Source organism: Lissotriton vulgaris, chromosome 8 (genome assembly GCF_964263255.1).
Source record: "Lissotriton vulgaris chromosome 8, aLisVul1.2, whole genome shotgun sequence".
NCBI lineage: Eukaryota > Metazoa > Chordata > Amphibia > Caudata > Salamandridae > Lissotriton > Lissotriton vulgaris.
In genome coordinates this window covers 1,035,475,908-1,035,494,317 of record NC_141696.1, presented here as the reverse complement: position 1 = coordinate 1,035,494,317, position 18,410 = coordinate 1,035,475,908, and positions in this window count along the sequence as shown.

The window sequence follows — 18,410 nt, the reverse complement described above, 5'->3', positions numbered from 1 at the left end:
CCAAGGCCCGAGCTACCTCAACAGCCGGGTCAACTTCTACGCTCCCAAACGCCACCTCCGATCAGCCAACCACGCCCTCGCCACCGTCCCCCGCATCCGAAGAGCGACTACAGGAGGAAGGTCCTTCTCCTACCTGGCCGCCAAGACCTGGAACTCCCTCCCGACCGACCTGCGCCTGACCCAAGACCACCTCTCCTTCAGGAAGAAGCTGAAGACCTGGCTGTTCGAGCAGTAGCGGCACCCCCCCCCCCCAGCGCCTTGAGACCCTACGGGTATGTAGCGCGCTTTATAAGTGTCACTGATTGATTGATTGATTGATTTCGACCTGGGCACAGCACTGAAACCATCATGCTCCACATCGCTGATGACGCACTCCAAGCTCTTGACCAAGGCAAAACCTATCTTCTAATACTCCTGGACCTATCCTCTGCCTACGACATGGTCAACCATGAATAACTACTCGAACGCCTCAAAGTCAGGATGGGATTGAAGGGCACTGTTCTAGAATGGTTTGGGTCCTTCCCCCAAACCCGATCACAGTAATTCCGAATGAACAGCAACCTAACCGCAACATCCCCGTCAATGTTGGAGTCCCTAAAGGATCAACCCAATCCCCCAGCCTCTTCAACCTTTACCTATAGCCGCTTACCGAAGTACTACGCACTACTAACATCTCTTACCATTTGTACGCTGATGACACTCAGATATACATCAAAACATCATCTCTCAAAGAGATTACCTCCCTGAACAAAGCTCTGAAACTCACTGTTCAATGGCTCACATTTAATCAACTCAAACTCAATGCAAGAAAACAGAATTTCTCCTTATCTCCCCCCCAATACAAACCCTGAGATTCAATCATAGATTCCCTGTGAATTACCTTTGACAGTAACCTGAACATGCGGGACCACATCAATTTGCTGGCGAAATCAGACAGATTCCACATGAGCAACATTAGGAAATTAAAACCTTTCCTTGATGCTACCGACCTAAAAATGGTAGTCCAAGCACTTGTCATCTCTAGACTGGAATACAGCTGTTCTACCCTCTGGGGTTTACCCAAGATCTCCCTGGCACCTTTAAATGCCTGCTTCAATGTGACCGCCAGACTACTTACCGGCACAAGGAAATTCAACCATATTTCCCACACCGGAACGCTCTGAACTGGCTTCCCCATAAGGCAAGAATAGAACTCAAAATAGAATGCATCACGCACAAGGCTTTATATTCAAACTCCCCCTGCATATCTTGCTCCGAAACTTGTGATTTTAGGAGGAATCAGCCAGAGACCTCTTGCTCTAACCTGCACACTTTTTGAGAAAAAAAACGTACAATCGGGCCTTCTCTGGTGCTGCTACAAGAACATGGAACTCTCTCCCACCTGTCATCAGAAGAATCCCCTTTTTGACTTGCTTTAAAAAGGAGGCCAAAGCCTTCCTCATGGGTAAATTTCTCATTTAATCTTTGCCTCAACCACCACTAGGGCCCTGATCTATGGCTGTCTACTGCCTCCCTTCGGATTACCTGGTCACCCCACCAAGAACCTTGGGAACTTGTCTTGAGTAATTGTAAATGTAACCTGTAAGTATGTTGTCTCGTCTTGAGTAATTGTAAATGTAATCTGTAAATACATGCCTTTCTCTCTCTTCTGTATCCTGCCATGCCCTCTACTACTCGATCTGTTACCTGGTGATTCTAAGCCTCTCTATGCAATGCTATGTTTTCCTGTAAGTGGTACAAAAGGGGGTGTTGAGGGACGGAGCATCTGAATAAATCAAACACTCACACCCAGTCAAAATATCTGGGTTTAATCCATCACCGTCCTTTAGCCCACTCCGCCACCCCAGTTCAGACATGGCTATATGCAAATCAGTCTGACCCTCTGCCTCATGGGAACAGTCCAGCCCGAACTGCCAAGCCATGTCTTCCCTGGACTGGAAACAAGCTTCCGAGGACCGATTTCTGGCATTCCAGCCGTCTTCAGCCCGGCTTGCTTGAATCCAGTGGCAAAGTGAGCAAGGGACTCACGTCTGAGCATACCCTGCCACACTTATGGCAGGCAAAAGCGGTACAAAAGGGGGTGGTGATGGACGGAGCATCTGAATCAATCAAACACTCACACCCAGTCAAAAGATCTGGGTTTAATCCATCACTGTTCTTTAGCCCACTCTGCCACCCCAGTTCAGACATGGCTATATGCAAATCAGTCTGACCCTGTGCCTCATGGGAACAGTCCAGCCCGAACTGCCAAGCCATGTCTTCCCTGGACCGGAAAAAAGCTTCAGAGGACCGGTTTCTGGCATTCTGCATTTATGCTCCGCCCATCACCACCCCCTTTTGTAATGCTCTGTCCATCACCACCCACTTTTGTAATATGCTCCGTCCATCACCACCCCCTTTTGTAAATGCTCCGTCCATCACCACCCCTTTTGTAAATATGCTTCGTCCATCACCACCCCTTTTGTAATATGCTCCGTCCATCACCACCCCCTTTTGTAATATGCTCCGTCCATCACCACCCCCTTTTGTAATATGCTCCGTCCATCACCAACCCCTTTTGTAAATGCTCCGTCCATCACCACCCCCTTTTGTAAATGCTCCGTCCATCACCACCCACTTTTGTACCATGTTTTCCTGTAAAGCGCTCTGATACTCTAACGGGTCAAGTTCACGCTCTATAAAACACAGAAATAAAATAAATAATAAATAAAATAACATACTGTGGGCTGGATGGCAAACTGAGTTGTTACATCCCCACCGAATATGTCAGCCTATGTTTTCGCATTAGCGAGCTCGCAGTGCTACTGTTATTAGAGAGATTAGTTTTTGCAACTTCAGAACAAGATAACCTCAGACGCGTGGAAACAATATACTACTTTTCACCGAGTAACTTATGTGTGCTTGTTTTGCTCTCAGAGAGATACACAGAAGAAACAGTTGAGCGTGCTTATAATAAGATTGTATTTTACCGTAGTTCTTCTCATGTGAAATAAGTGCGCTGCTACAACTGTAATACAGTAGCAGAGATATAAAACCAGCAGTACAGTGAATGAGAAGAAATAGTATTGTTCTACCATTTTGCAATATCCATGAACACATATATGAATATGAAATAAATGTATGAAATAAAGTGCGTACTCCTAAGATGCCTGTCTAGATGTACCTAAGTGTACCTAGTATGTGAGTAAGTGCAAAAGAGCCTAACTACTTAAGTCTAAGTGCAAAGAACCCCACTAGGACTTAGTCGAACCCCCACACCTGATAAGTGAGAGTGTGGGACCTCGTTCTGGACTTGAGTTGGACACTCCGCAAGGGATATTCAGACCACTTTCATCTGGAGCTTTGGAATGCCGGATCTGCAGTGTCTCTGGTCAGTATGTCACCCTTGAAGTCTCAATTCCCTACTGCTTACTGTTAGAAGGAGGTGCTGTATTTATACAGTCTATGTGCGTATGTTCCCCATTGTTCATTATGAGGATGACGTTGGGGATTAAACCTTGTGCGTCAATGGGAGAGGTGAAGTTGACCTCCTGTAGAGTGTACTAAATTATTCACATGTGCTACGGATGACGTCTTAGCAATATCGATTGGAAAAACCCACCCTCGGCATTGAACTAAGTGAATGGTTTATTCCATAAAAGGCTACAGTCCATATAAGGCGTTATGTCCATACAAGGCAATCTGTCCTTATTTGAAGGTATGTCCTTTTAAGGCTAGTTCATATGAAAAGACAGGGAGATGATGCAGGGAAAGGGTACAATGTTCCCTAGACCTATATCAGGGTACCAATATGAAATATAACACCCTAAATCTGGCAGTAGAAGAGCCAACAGTGCCCACATCTCTATATCACGTTGGACATCCTTCATTAGTCACTGTTTTAGACAACATCGAACAGGACATGTTAAGTTTGCTGACTAGCATAAGTAGTGGGATAAAGGGAAATTAATATTATCATAACAAAGTCAAATCATTAGTAACAAGGTTATGGCAAGAAGAACAAGTTAAAAAGACAATAAGAAGGATTAGATCAAATGGAGCCCCAATGGGAACACAAACTCTGTTTTTAAGGCAAAAATACATCTTTGCTCAGAAATTTTAACACCATTGTTCAATGGTGTTGTAAGATCTAAAATGGCTCCAAAATCATGGCATGGAATTATAATCCAGATAATCTATAAAAGTAGCCCATTAGACAATTTGGCCAACTACCGGATGATTGCCCTGACAGATGTTGAGGCAAAAATCGTTGCTACTTGTCTGCCTAAGGAACTGGAAGAAGGAGCAGCAAAAGAAGAAATTATACCGATATTCCAATCTGGTTTTCGCAGGGGCCAGTCAATGATCACAAACTTGATATCAATGACCTTCACAGTAGAAAGAGTAAAGTATAGAAGGCAAAAGTTATACATCTGTTTCATAGACCTTGAGGCTGCTTTTGATTCTGTTCCCCGTAATTTACTTTGGGTAAAATCATCCACATTGGATATTCCAAAACAATTGTTAGACATGATTATATTACTATACCATAATTGGTGGGTCCAGGTTAAAGTGGGGACGGCAGTTGTACTACTCGCCGACTTGAAACTAATGGTGGTCTCAAACAATGATGTGTCTTAGTCCCATGTCTTTGTAATCTTTTTATGGCCGATTTAAAATCATATTTTCAAAATGTTACTATACATTAACCAATGTTCACAGGACAAAATATAAAATGTTTACAGTATGCAGATGACACTATATTGTTTAGTCATACTGCTATAGGCCTGCGAAGATTGATAGACTCATTTAATAATTATATTCTAGCTAAGATTTTACAAATGAGTACTAAAAAAACTAAAATAATGATGATAGTTTCGACTAAATCAGATATGAGAAACAGTAACATTTTATAAGTATCTAGGTATCTCATTTGACGACAGATTGTCTTTCACACAGCACTTCATTATTATAAAATCGAAAGCTACTGCACTGTCTTTTGCTTTTAGAAAGTTGCAAGATACGTTGGTAAGTCCGGTCCATGAGTAATTAAATCAAAGCTGATTCCCTCTTTGGATTATTGGTCAGTAATTTTTTGGAGGCAAAGACTAACAAATAAAAGTTTTTAAATCAATTTTCACGGTTCCAAGGAATGTCGGGCACGCCAACGTCAGATTGGAATTTGGCTTGAAAAGACAAACCTTAATAAGACATCTGCATTTTTAAAATGTTTATACTCGCTTTTTTTGTCCAACGCCAACACCCTTGCAAATCATTGCTGGCAGGAAACAATGTTGCATAAGTATGCAAGTGGTTGGAGATCTTATCTAACTGAGAGCCTAAATAATTTTAAGTCCAAGCCCTTTAAGCTCATGGCTAGAAACAAAGCTGCATTTAGACTGATATTAAATTAATCGGCCAACTTTTTATCAAATATATTGGATAAGGAGGAGTTTGCAAAAAAAAGGCATGCCTGGTCAAATATTAATTCATTTAACAAATTGGAGCCACAACCATATCTTATTTCCCATTTAAACCTGTTTTTAAGAGATACATTCTTGGTGTTACAATTTGGGCGATATGGGTAAAAAACTGACCATCAAACAGTTGTAGACTATGCAGCTTTCATAATAAATCATTATTGCATATTGTATCTTGGAAAGCCCTGTTAAAGTTCATCCTTAAAGAAAATGGAGTGAGAACATGTCGCCAAGCAATTATAACTTGCCTTTCTGGGAAATCTGCATAGTGTACAACAGTTTGTAAAGTTCATCCTCATAGTAGAAAAAAAGATAACTTATGATTTCCCCCCCAGATAGAAAGGGTAGTTTGTAATGACTACTATTCTGTTTTTTGATATGGTGCTATGAGACCTGAACATAGTGATCGTTACTTGTAACTTCATAAAAATTGGCTTAGCAGTGGAAATTTTATATGGTTTTATTTGATTGTAGTAATTTGTAATAACCGTACATATCAACTATTTGATCTACTTGGTGTATGTTGACCTGTGAAAAACATTTTATTTTCATTCAAATAATTTGAGTAAGAATGGCACATTCTGAATGAGATGCACAATGGCAATTTAACTCAGTAATTTAAAATCTAATGTAGTATCAATAGTTTTATAGAAGATTTTATTATTTTGGAAAGAAGCGTTGTTTTCATAACGAAAGATAAATTAATTTAAATATAAATTGTAGAATGAAATGTCACTCTTGGGATGGATAGCCGCGACGGCTATTTTATGTTGTTCCCAAAATTATTACAAAATTAGTAATTTACCGTCCTGCATTTTTTGACTGAAAAAAACATAATTGCTTGATTTTGTGTATATAATTTTATTTTTATAAAAATTGATGTACTATATGTATATATCCCTTGATTGTAATGCTTTGTATTAATCAACAAGAAAGATTCTACTCTCTATTTGCACTGTGAAATTCAAAGGCCAGCATCTCAAAGCTTCTCCGTACCTCAAAGGTACAGCTGTATATATATATCCTGAACCCCAGACACCAACTCCTCAGTACACTTCTAGGCCTGTGGATACTCTGCCAGGAAGAAGGACTGTTGTGATGATACAAGGATTGCCACTCTGCTGGACTGCTGCTCTGGAGAAACTGCACACTCGCTGTCCCATACAGACTTCCGGGAGGATCATGCACCCTGGACAGAGCCCTACCCGGCTCTTTTTCATTTGTACGCTGCTATTCTAAGGCTACATGTTTCGAGTGACCCTCCACCAGACATGTAAACCGGTCCATTCATTGCTTTTGCATATCACCTTTTGGAAACACCATTCCTAACACAGCCGAGATGAAAGTACAACCGGCGGAGAGAAAGACCAACTTTCAGCTATCTTGCCTAATAGCCCTAAAGAAGTTGTGGGTTTTCCATTCTGACGAACCAGGTGTTGGCTGGGCAATCGATTCTCATTAAACACGGAGAACATGTGATACTTGGAGTGTACTTCCTATGTATTTTTTGTTTAACTGTTTTTTTTGTGGTTTTCCTAATATTTCATAATTTCAGGGATGGAGAATTTGCTCTGCATATTACTAAGACGTGTGCACAGGCCTCTGGTATAAACGTTTGTTCACCTTGTGTCTGTTTAGGGGTTCAGGGTTATCCCGCTTATAGCACCGTATTTCACTAAGAACCTCTTCACACTGACGTACATAAGAGCAAGCGCCATCGCATACCACATTGATCCAAACCCTTTTCTCGTAGACACTAAAAAGACCATCACCCAAGCCCTCGTCACCAGCAGCCGTCTCATGTGGCAATGCTCTCTAAGTTGAAATCTTCACCCAGCTCCTCAAAAGACTCCGGACCATACAGAACACTGCAGCCTAACTCATCCAGGATCTCCCCAAATGGACTAGCATCACCCCTCACCTCAAATATCTCCACTGACTCCTTATCCAGAACAGATACCAGTTCAAGATCCTTATGCATGCATACAGAGCTCTCTACGATCAGGAACCATCATACATCAATCATTGACCTAACTTCCACCTGCCCCCAAGAAAAACTGTGCTCCACCTCTCTCACCATCGTACATCCCCTGCATCTGTTGCAGAGGGGCAGCTCCTTCTTTTTCATTGCCTCCAAGAACAGGAATGACCTTCTTTCACCTTTAAATAGCTTGCTCCATTATGGACTTCAGAAAGGAACTAAAATCATTGCTTTTCAATGGAGACCTAGCAGCCACAGCGCCCAGATACCCTTAGGAGTGACAATGCTGGGTTATACAAATAATGGTTGGTTTATTGATAGAGTGTAATGCATAATTACTGAAATAAACCAGCCCCAATGGGAACAGTTCAGCCTGAACTACCAGGCCAGGTCATCCCTGAACCAGAACACTAGGAACCAACGTTGTGTCACTGGAACCAAGCTATGCCTGACTGATGAGCACTAACTAGACCAAATCTGATCCGGGGTTTCATGCATTCCATTTCAGGGAGTACCTGGTTTGGCAGTTCAGGCTGGACTGCACTCATTGGAGCAGGGTCAATCCTGATTTGTACATAGTGGTGTCCACACTGAGGTGGCAAGGTGTGCAAAATAATGATGGACTGAGATTAGGCATTGATTAATTAGCAGTGGCTGAGATTAATTACATCATGCCACCCATCACTTTTTTTGTAGACTGTGCCATCCTGGATGTGGCATCCTGGTCATGGAACTGTTCCGCTATAGAGGATTCACCAAGTTGTATGGTGACTTTCATTCCACTCAATGCTCCCACACAAAACTGCCTCTATGACACAAAGTTGTTGTAAGTGAGCAATTCTCTACAGATTCTCCAGCCAGGAGTGCTTAGGGTAGGGGAGGTGCACACAACTATGATTAATTGATGACCACTATAATGTCTGAGATTATCAGCCTCATACAATGTGTCAAGTCCCTCAGCCGCTCACTCTCTACCAACAAGGTAACGGCTGGATTCCTCCAGCAGAGGATGACAATCACCAAAAAGGATAATAGGATAGGGGGCCCCTACGTCATGGGTTCCAGGAGGCCAACCTAGTCCTTTGTAGGTTTTGATGAAGAATTTGCCCAGAAACTCACTCAGAGAGGTAAATTCCTCCTGCCCCCACTCCTACTACCCAGGCTGCCAAAAAGAAAGAAGAGAACTTACTGGGGTTTACCCATCCTCAGCTGTACTCCTGGGGAAAAGCATTTGAAGAAATCATTCATCAGAGTCACTGCAGAAACCCAGGGGGGCATATTACCAAGCAATAGCGATAATTATCACTATTGCTTGGTTAGAGACAAAAATTTACTGCTGAGCTGCGGCGATTTTTACCACAAATAAACCTTGGTATTACCAAGGTTTATCGCAAATGCGATAAAAATCGGCCGCAATGCATGAATATCGCTGAAAAGTCAGCGATATTCATGCATTACCTAGCTAATGCTCTTAGCCATGGTATCCACCTCCCATTGGATAACATGGCTAAGAACTGCTCAGGGCAGGTGTTAGCTTTTGGAGATATTCGCGCTTAGCGCGATTATCTCCAAAAGTTGGTAATAGGAGATAGCAATGTTAGCGACTGTTTTCAGTCGCTAACATCTTGGCACGCCCACTTTGCATGTCATTAGTGATAAATATCACTGACATGCAAAGTGGGGCCCAAGATGGTCGCTATCTCCTACTAGCTGTCGCTAACTGGTGTTAGCGACAGCTAGGTAATAGGGAGATCATTTTATCTCCGCTTTCTTGGCTTTTAAAGCCAAAAAAGCGGAGATAAACCCCCTTGATAATATGCCCCAGGATTCTTAGGGTGTCAGGAAACACACATGACTCCAGGATTTTTATTTTTATTTTAATGAGTTTTATATAGCGCTGGCTAGGCCCATAAGTATCAGAGCGCTTTACATTTGGTTAGACAATGTTACAGAAAATGATAACAATTACACATTACGTCAACAATAAGCAACAAATTGAAAGAGGAAATAAAGGAGAGAGAAGAAAGGAGGAGGGGGGAAGTGTGAAGGGGGAGTACGAAGGAAGAGACGGCAGGAGAGACAAAGGGAAGTCTGCCCAAAGACCGACTGGGTAGGTGACATCTGAGGAGGCAATTCACAGCCCGTCTCCCCATTAGCTAAACAAGGTAGCTCCATCGGGCATCAGTCAAATAGCTAGGTTTCAACTGACGAGGGAAAGTTCACATAAGAAAGACAAGTGGATAAACAGGGTGGGAACTAAGGGCAAGGACGGATGAGGGCAGAGGTCAATAGCTGGAAAGATGAGAAGAGTAGAGCAGTAGGGGGTAGGGTGAGGGGGAGGAGGAAGATAAGGTCAGGAGAGATGCAGGAGAGCTTGCCCAAGGACCGGCTGGGTAGGAATAGCACCACAGAGGGGCCAGTTGGTTAACAGAGCACCCTCTCTATGCTTCTAGCAATCCTCTTGGAATTTGTCCACATGGTCCATCTAATAACCAAATATATTACTCCCAGGTATGTCTTTTAGCTTGTGATTCCTTGATTGTGTTTCAAATGTGTGGCCATTGTACTCCTCCCTATAGTTTCCAGTCTTTGTGATGATGTCACTGTAGGTTTATGGTTCTGAGAGTTAATATTCTAGTGATTCTTTGAATGGGCTCTCTGTTTGTAAATTGTGATGCTTAGTAGTAGAGGAGGGTATTTTTAGTTCCTTGTTTTAATGTGGATGGTGATTTTCAAAATTAAATGTATTAAAAAGCATTGACTATCTCTATTTATGAGCCTTTATAAAATCCCAGATCATGTGCTCATACCAAGCTTGATTGCAGAACTAGGATACAGCGTCTGTTTAAGTAATGTTTATTCTGCATGCTCTCTGTGTTTTTGTAGTATTTCCCTTTAGTAGAGAATGTATCACGTGTTAAAGAGACTGTATTTTAATTTAGATCAGATTTTTTGATATCAAGCTTCTCATTTGATCCACAGCTTTTCGCACGACAAAGATTCAATGAAGATTATTAACAAAACTGTTAAATATAACAAAGGTACACACATCGATTGCAGCACAAGTGTATGAAGGCGAACTAAACAGAATGAGAAAGAAGAAATAATTAGAACACATAAATATGAGTGGAAACAGATTCAAAACACGGGTCAAAATAAAAATTTGGCGTACAAATAAAAATTAGATACAAAGATAGCAGATAAAGTAATGACAATCGAAATAAAAAAGGAGAAGTAGACAAAATTTAGAAAAACTAGGATGAAATAGAATGAAGAGTAGGAATGAAACAGCTTATTTAAAAAAAAATGCCCATACCCGACCAGATCTTTACCATAAACAAAGAAAAACTATTGGTTAGGGGTTCTTTTAGTTTAAGAAAAAATCTAAATTAAGCATGATTTCAAGTTCTGCGATGTAATAACTGCTGCACCTAAGGTTTTACAATGAGTCTGCACATCCCTAGTCTATTATCTGCATCTAAACTCCCATCAAAGGAGTGGAAACCAGCCTGAAGGAAGTGAATGCAGTGTGAATGAACACAGCCATTGTGCGATTGCACACCCTGTGATTTTCAGAATCACAGGGTATGTGACAACAAAATAACTATTCTGTGTATCTCTATTTATTAAACCCGTTTTCTGAGTTTATATGCCACTCCCGCTCACTAAATGGGTTTTGCAAACTATTCTGAATCTCAGTTATGATGGAGTTTGAAAGGGGTGCCCCTCCTTTTGTGAGTACCAAAGATATTTAACAATGATGCATTATAAACAGAACACAGACTGCATTTTAAACAGACCTGTACTATCGTTCATGTGCAGGGGTCTCTGCCTCGACTGCGAAGTCTCCTTATTGGTAAACTTACTATTACTCTTAGTTTGTGAATACCAAAAAAACATAAGCTTACACAATAGTGTAAAGCTACTTTTAGGAATCAGGCTCATTATTGTTATATGAGGGTATGTCCCTCGGGAATATCATATATGCTTTATTTCATCAGTCATGTAAAATTGTAATGTCAGGTGCACATTTCAATTAAATTATTTTGATAAAGACAATTCTTATTTTAAAATTATCTAAAATGCACGCCATATTCTAAAGCACAAAAAACGTTGAATCCGTCCCAAATTTTTTTTTTGCTTATCAGAAATTCTAACTCTTTTTTTTCTTACCTTATTGGGCTGGTTTTAAGTAACCTTTAAGTAACAGTTTCCTGCCCTTTGAAACATCAGAATGAAAGTAAAAAGGTCAACTCAATCTTATACACAGTTATACAATAGAAATTTAAATGACTACGGGGCATAATATCAAGCCCCAGCTATAATTATCGCTGAGCGTGCTTAGCGCGCTTTTCATTATCGCCGGCTATCGCTGGAATATATTGCCAAGCTAGCGCTGTATTATCAATGCTTAGCGCTATGCTAAAAAATATTCCAGAGATAGCGGGAAAATGGTCAAACATAGCTGAACAATCTGCGATGTCCCTTTTAAAACGGCGATAAGCTGGGTGATAAGGCCCTGTGGCCTTAACTCCATAATCCACCAACCATGTTAGGTATGTCTTAGGCAGGAAGTTAGCAGAGGGTAAATTCCTGCGTTAAGGCAGATTTAGCGCGATTATGATTATCGCTACGCCTCATTGTTAATATCGCGAAGCTGCCTTAGCAATATATTCCCGTGTTGTTTTGACAGCCACACCTACTTTGCATCTCATTATCGATCCGATGAGAGTCGTGACAAAAACGGGAGCTAAATCAAGGAAACACACTCCTGCGTGTCCTTGTTATTAATGTGATACAATTATCGCAGCTTTTTGCCCAAAAACGGATGCTAAAGCAGAGATAATTCTATCGCCAGCCCTTGATAATATACCCCAACGTCTTTCTGATTGGAATATTTTGTTGTATCATTTTTTGTCAAAGTGACATTGTACATTCTAACTAGACTTGAGTTTAATCCTTAACTAAGTAGGCTATATTTCAATATCACAAATGTCTCAAACCTATTATACTCTTGATACTATGCTATCCTATCTTAATCAAAAGAAACAATTGATGGACGGAATGCTGGACAATACAAACATTCACCCCCAGTCACAAGGATCTGGATTAAATCCATCATTTTTTTGCTCAACACCCCATCTCAGTTTGGACCCAGTCATATGTAAATCAGTCTTGACCCTGTGCCTTGTGAAAACAGCCCAGCCCGAACTGCCAAGCAAGGTACTCCCTGGCCGGAAACAAACCTCCTTGTACTGGTTTCAAGGCATCACCCTTCATCAGCGAGGCTAACTTGAATCCAGTGGTGTAATAAGCAAGGGATCCACCTCTGGGCATACCCTTCCCACTTAGGGTGACATATGCAAAAGAAATATTTGATGGACGGAATGCTGGACAATGCAAACATTCACCCCAAGTCACAAGGATCTGGGTTAAATCTATCAGTCTTTTGCTCACCACACCACCCCAGTTTGGACCCAGCCATTTGCAAATCAGTCTTGACCCTGTTCTTTGTGGGAACAGTCCAGCCTGAACTGCTAAGCCAGGTCCTCCATGGACCGGAAACAAGCATCCTTGACCTGTTTCGGAGCTTCACACTTCATCAGCGAGGCTAGCTGGATTCCAGGCGTGTAGTGACCATGGGACCCACATCTGGGGACGTTCTGCATTCTATGCATTCTATCCTTCAATTGTTCTTTTTGCATTTGTCACCCCGAGTGGGACGGGCATGCCCAGACGTGGGTCCTGTGCTACCCATTCCACTGGAGTCAATCTATCCTGGCGGATGAGGGCTGTTCTTTTTGCATTTGTCACCCTGAGTGGGATGGGTATGCCCATATGTGGGTCCTTTGCTCTCCATGCCACTGGAGGCAAGCTACCCTGGTTGATGAGTGCTGAAAGTCCGAAACCGGTCCTAAGATGCTTGTTTCCAGTCCAGGAAGGACCTGGCCTGGCAGTTCGAGCTGGACCGTTCCCATTGGGTGAAGTGTGAAGACTGATTTGCATATGGCTGGGTCCAAACTGGAATGGCAGGGTGGGTGAAAAAACTATGGATTTAGGGCCAGATCTATGTACTGGGATGAACGTATGACATTGTTCTGCATTCTGACCATCAGTTTTTCTTTTTGCATCTGTCACCCCGTGTGGGACGGGTATACCCGGACGTGGGTCCCCTACTCTCCATGCCACTGGAGTCAAGCTATCCTGGCTAATGGGGGCTAAAAGCCTGAAAGCGCTCCTAGGATGCTTGTGTCCAGTCCAGGGAGGACCTGGCCTGGCATTTCGGGCTGGACTGTTCCCATTGGGCTCAGGGTCAAGACTGATTTGCATATGGCTGGGTCCAAACTGGAATGGCATAGTGAGCAAAAAGCTATGAATTTAGGCCCAGATCTCTGTAGTGGGCCGCATTTTGTCCATCAATTGTTCTTTTTGCATCTGTCAACCGAGTTGGACGGATAAGGCCAGACGTGGGTCCTTTGCTCTCCATGACACTAGAGTCAAGCTATCCTGGCTGATGAGTGGTGTAAGCCCGAAACAGGTCCTAGGATGATTGTTTCCAGTCCAGGGATGACCTGGCCTGGCAGTTGGGGCTGGACTGTTGCCATTGGGCGCAGGGTCAAGAATAATTTGCATATGACTGAGTCCAAACTGGAATGGCATGGTGAGCAAAAAAATGATAGAATTAGGCCCTATCTCTGTTGCAGGAGGCTCCCTTTATGCAGTGGAATCTCTCAGAGGGGACTCCGTTACTCCAAGGCCTACATACTGGATCCTTCCCCAAAAAGGGGAGAGGGATTGTTTTGGCAAGGGGTGCCATACCATACCTCAGCTCTGAGTGGCTCCCTTGGTGCAGTGGACTCTCTCAGCAGTACGCTGAGACTCCAGAGTATAAATATTGATCTTTCCCCAACAAGGGGAGAAGGAGTGCATAGTCAAAGGGCACAAAGGACAGGGGGCTAGGCAGACTAGCAGTCAAGGTGAGAGATTCAGGGGATAGTGGATAGGAGCTAGGAACTAGGGAGGAAGACAAAGAGAGAAAGAGTACTAAATGGGAACAACATTAATTAATGAGTTATTATATAGCGCTGGCTAGACCAGATGGAATCAGAGAGCTTTACATGAGGGACAATAGTGTTGCAAATTACATCAGTTAAAAGTTACATAAGTATTAAGAAAGGCATTTAAAGAACATAGGGGCAAGGTGAGTGGAGCAAAGAAGGGTAAGGGGATAGGGTAAAGGGTAAAGGGGCAGGAGGAAGATAGGACATAGAGACAAGGGGAAAATTTGCCCAAGGTCCAGCTGGGTAGGTGCCGGCAGGGAGGGGGAGTCCACAACCCATCTCCTCTTTAGCTATAGGGTAGCTCCACTGGGCATCATCCAAATCACTAGGGGCCAGATGTAGGTCGACATTTACCGACCGGTAACGGCCGATTCGGCCGATTCGGCCGTTACAGACCGGAAAATGGCTATTCTAGATGTAGGTGGCCTATTTTACCGATTCAGTAAATTTACCGAATCAGTAAAGTTACCGAATCTGTAAAATACCGAACCAGTATTTCTACTGATTCGGTAATTTTGAGATGTAGGTGGGACGCTTCTGAGTCCCACAGGCCTTACTGAATCGGTATTTTACCACCCAATCCAATTGGGTGGTAAAATACCGATTCCAGGTGTGCATGCACATGTGTGCATGCACACCTATGGCATGTGACAGACAGACATGCCCTTAGGGCATGTCTGTGTGCCACATGTCACACATGCCTGAATTCGGGGTGCTAGAGGGTGTCAAAGTGACACCCCCTGCACCCTTGCAACATTCGGTATTTACCGAATCGGTAAATACTGATTCGGTAATGGCCATTGATTCCTTGCCCATAGGAATCAATGGGCATTATTTACCGATCCGGTAAATCCCGATTCTTACAGAATCGGTAATTCAATTACCGATTCTATCTACATCGCCCCCCTTCTATTTTACCGATTCATAAATACCAATCGGTAAAATTCGGTATTTATGAATTGGTAAAATATACTTACCTACATCTGGCCCTAGGACTCCACAGTCTGGGGTACTGTTCCAAATCCTGATGTGTATGCAGGTTAGGGGTTAGGTTAAAGGTCTTGTCAATGTCCAATTGTTGTCCCAGGGAAGTAAAACAACGTGTAGGGGTCCACTATATAAAGCCATCTTAGGGTAAGGCAGGGGACTGTTTGGTACACTGGTACTCTGGTGGCCTTTCCTAAGGTCAGGCATCAGGCAATTAAAGTCAATATGAAGGACAGCGGCCGCCAGAAAATAACAAAGACATGCATAAGCACACACCAATGTGAGCACACACTCTCATATGCACACTGATGCACACAGACACGCACATAGCCAGAAACATCCAAGAACACAAGCACACATGAAATCCCAAGCACTAATACAAAATCACCCAAATAGAAGCACACACAAACACCATCACATGCACAGACATGCACAAGCACACACAAATGGGCTCACTCTCATACATGCAGACACGCACAAAAACACAAGCACACATACAATCACATGCTCCAGTATAAAAATACCCAAGGATGTACACACAAATACATACAGACACACACCATCACACGCACAGATATGCACAAGCACACAACAAATGTGATCACACACTCTCAGAGGGCACACATACAGAAACATACAGAAACATCCACACGCACACATACAATCCCATGGTCTAATACAAAAACACTCAAATATATGCACACACCATCAGACGCACAGACATAAGCACACATGCAGAAACATCTGCGAGCACAAACACAAGCACACATAGAATCATATGCTCTAATACTAAAACACCCAAATACATGTCCACACCATCACACGCACACACATAAACAAGCACACACTAAAGTGAACATAGTCTTTCATACAGGCACATGCGCACACACACATACGTGCATCCGCACACACCCCCTTATACACGCACAGACGCACACTCAAAAGCACTCCCATAACACATTTCTCCAGGACTCCAGCAGCATTGATAGCACACAAAGGCAGAGCCAGTGTTACTGATGTCTTTAGGGCGACGCCATCTTAGGACCAAGCAGTCGGCCCACATTTTATCGCAGTCGGGTGTGTTCCTCATAAGAGAGAAATGGGTGCACTCTGATGGTCGCGTTGTTTCTCCCGGGTCCGTCCAGATGCCACCAGGTCTCAGGAGCTCGCAGGGTGGTCTGCGGCGACCGCTGCCAATGAAAGCACTGGGTTCCACTGTACTGTGGCACAACAGGGGTTTCCTCCACTCGAGACAAAACGCCGTCTCCCGAGTGTGTACCAGACTCTAAAACAGCCCCGGATGGCTCATGATGATAACTGCATGTTACCCCCACCTGTGTTATGTCCATTGTGGTTCCTCCACCTTCTCCTCTCAGGCCGCTTATGGGGAATCGGGAAAGAAAATGGCTGCCAGCCGGTCTGTGCCTTCTGTGCTTGTAGCCGCCCCAATAGGGTCCGTCTGTCCTCAGTGGCTGAGACGCAGCAGCAGCCCCCAGGGACTCAGTATACGAGTGGTGCCCATCAGCCAAGGGTCCGGCTCTCGCTCCCACCACCATAGCCAGGCCGCCCCCTGAGTCCTCCTTGGCAGTGAGACTCAGCTCCGGCCGGCCGGGAATATCACTGGCCTCACCTTCGATTCCAGGTGCAGGAAACTGAAATCCGTCGCAGCCGCACTCGGGCAACGTCTCAACCCCATGAAACCTTCAGGATTAGTTGCTGGGTTTCTCAACGGGCACAAGCCGCCAGCACTGGGTCTGTTCCGGGCTTCGCCCCCCTCACCTGCTGCGTTGGCGAGTCCCCGGACACAGCAACTCCTCCGCTGGTTTCGGCTCCATGCCTGCTGCACCCTCCGATATCAGCCCAAGTTCGCCGACATTGCATTACCGCTATTGTGGATTCTAAAGGTAACCTGGGTTTAAAGATTTCCCTGGAAAAAAATTCTGAATATAGTGTAAATCTAGCCGCATCTTCTGATTTGTTTGTAAAAATAGGAAAAACCTGCCATCCAAAACCATTTTTTAAATTAGCCTCAACAAAATGTATGCTTTGCCAAAATGACTTAGCTTTTAGGCGCACTTGTGGTAACAACATTTTTTTTACATAGTCCTGTGGGAGCAAGATGCCAATGGGAAAACGTCCTCTCAGTTAATGTTAATGTTGATTGATTTCTCACTCTCCAGGACACCTATGGAATTTCCATGGAGTCAGCCGTCATAATATCTGTACATTTTGAGCCCTAATTTCTCAAAAACTGCTGAACAGGTTGACACCAAATCACAAAAAACAACTGCTTTGAGTAGAAATGTACCTTTCTGCCAAATTTGGTGTTCAGCTGTTTTGGCTCGAACGCTGTAAAAATATTCCTTATAGAAATTGCATGTAAGGAAAGGCATTTTGGCACTTAACTGGAAGGCTCTGAGGTGGATTGACGTTTTTTTTCTAAATATATATATTGCAATTATCCTGTGATCAAGGCTGGAACAGGGTGAAACCCAGTGGCAGAAATTAGTGTATTGACACTGAGACAGCTTATGGGGTGTAGTTGGTTTATGTTGAAGGACAACAAAATAAGAAAGTTTAAAGCAGGATAGTTCTCCAGCTATAACGGGCATCGCCCAGCACAAATGCACCATGCAGACTACCAAAGATGAAACACCGGGAGCCATATTTCTGGCCAAGACACGCAACACAGCAAGTGATCATGTTGTGCTGCACTGGGTGACGGGAAAGGACATGAATTTGCTGTATTTTAGTCAATATGGCACATTCTTGCCTTTCTGCACTGAGTTGATTACCTTTTGTCTGCCTAGAGCCAAGGCAGGCACCCTTGAAACATTGTGCCAAGGTGCCTACATTCGAAGCAGGATTATTTTTGTGTAGGAAAGGGCATCTTCCCGCACATAAACAATCTCCTGAGGTTTT